The following is a 1,271-nucleotide window of genomic DNA, read 5'->3' as shown; positions in this document are numbered from 1 at the left end:
CCCCCCCCCCCAAAAAAAAAATTCGGACACAAAAATTGTCTTAGTTGGTATAGAAAACAAAATACGGCCACTTCTATGTCATGGCAGCCATCTTGGATATTTCAATTTCGCCAAGGTACCAGAATGGCATCAGGTAGATCCTTAAACCAGTACGTCTAAAATATATTAAAAAAAACAACCCACAAACTATTGGGTGGACAATACTTTCGGGTTTTCTGGTCTGTTGCCCTGCTATAAAGGGACATTTTTTTACATGTTTAAATTAATACCACTGTTGTGTTGTCTGCATGACCGTAACCAGCTACAAGGGCACAGAGGTCGTGTCCTGGGTTCTTTTCACTTGCTTTACTCACCTCTGAATCACGCTTTGTTTACCATAAATTATAGACTGTTGTTAACCCTATTTTGTACGTCTGATATCTTATTTTTCTCACCACGTGATTTTGCCAGCAAATGTAACTATTAAGTAAGTTATTTCTTTTAGTTTATGCTCCCCCTGGTGTTGTCATTACAATAGTAATTGAACTAAAAGCATTTGAAAGAAATCGATCAAAATATCAAACTTAAGGCGTAATTTTCTTAATTACAATAAATTTATTTAACGAATTTGGAAGTACGTATCGATTGCTAATATACGGTTTATTTTTATTGTAACATGACAGATATATGAGGAAGGAAGCATATTATGCTGATATAATAGCAAGAAGGCAGACAACGAGTTATAAGCATAATGAAGTGATAGATTTATGGTGGAACATATTATGGTCATACCTGAAGTAGACAGACCAATGTTCCACCATAAATCTATCACTTCGTTATGCTTATAACTCGTTGTTTGCCTACTGATTATTATGACACATATTGTTTATGTTAGATAACAAAGGTTATTTCAGTTATTTTTCTTATTGAAATAAATTCTCATTGCTTTATTTACAAAATGAAATCCAGATGTTTCTACTGTGTATTGGTAGATTTACGATTAATATATAACGTATGATTAATTATGTACTTTAGTTTTGTAACGAGTTTCAGTCGCGTGTATAAAGTCGAAATAATCCGAGTCGAATGAACTGAAACCGAACTCCAGGAAATGACCAATTCGGCGTTTCTCAAACAAGAGTCCACGAAGGTACTTCAGAGTTGCGCAAGTCATGTCTGCAAAGAAAATAATTTATAGAAATAAATACAAAAAAATCATAAAATCAAATTTATATAAATTAAAACATTTAATTTCGGAATACAGCTTTTTATGTACACGAAATTTGTTTTCC

The 1,271-nt window shown here is 33.0% G+C and overlaps 1 protein-coding gene and 1 long non-coding RNA gene across 5 annotated transcripts in view; one reads left to right on the top strand and one right to left on the bottom strand.

Annotated features, from left to right (window-relative positions):
• Positions 1-1,271, top strand: part of LOC106461704 (kazrin-like) — a 143,373-nt gene that overhangs the window by 68,408 nt on the left and 73,694 nt on the right. The gene's annotated exons all lie outside the window — the stretch shown is intronic.
• The window catches only part of LOC111086315, a 15,727-nt gene continuing 15,368 nt past the window's right edge, over positions 913-1,271 (bottom strand). Inside the window, exon 2 of the long non-coding RNA XR_002611039.1 lies at positions 913-1,155. This is a non-coding gene — a long non-coding RNA (uncharacterized LOC111086315). The remainder of the gene's footprint in view (positions 1,156-1,271) is intronic.

Source organism: Limulus polyphemus, unplaced genomic scaffold, assembly GCF_000517525.1.
Source record: "Limulus polyphemus unplaced genomic scaffold, Limulus_polyphemus-2.1.2 Scaffold1014, whole genome shotgun sequence".
NCBI lineage: Eukaryota > Metazoa > Arthropoda > Merostomata > Xiphosura > Limulidae > Limulus > Limulus polyphemus.
Note: the sequence above shows the minus strand (reverse complement) of the source record. Positions and strands in the feature narration are given on the sequence as shown.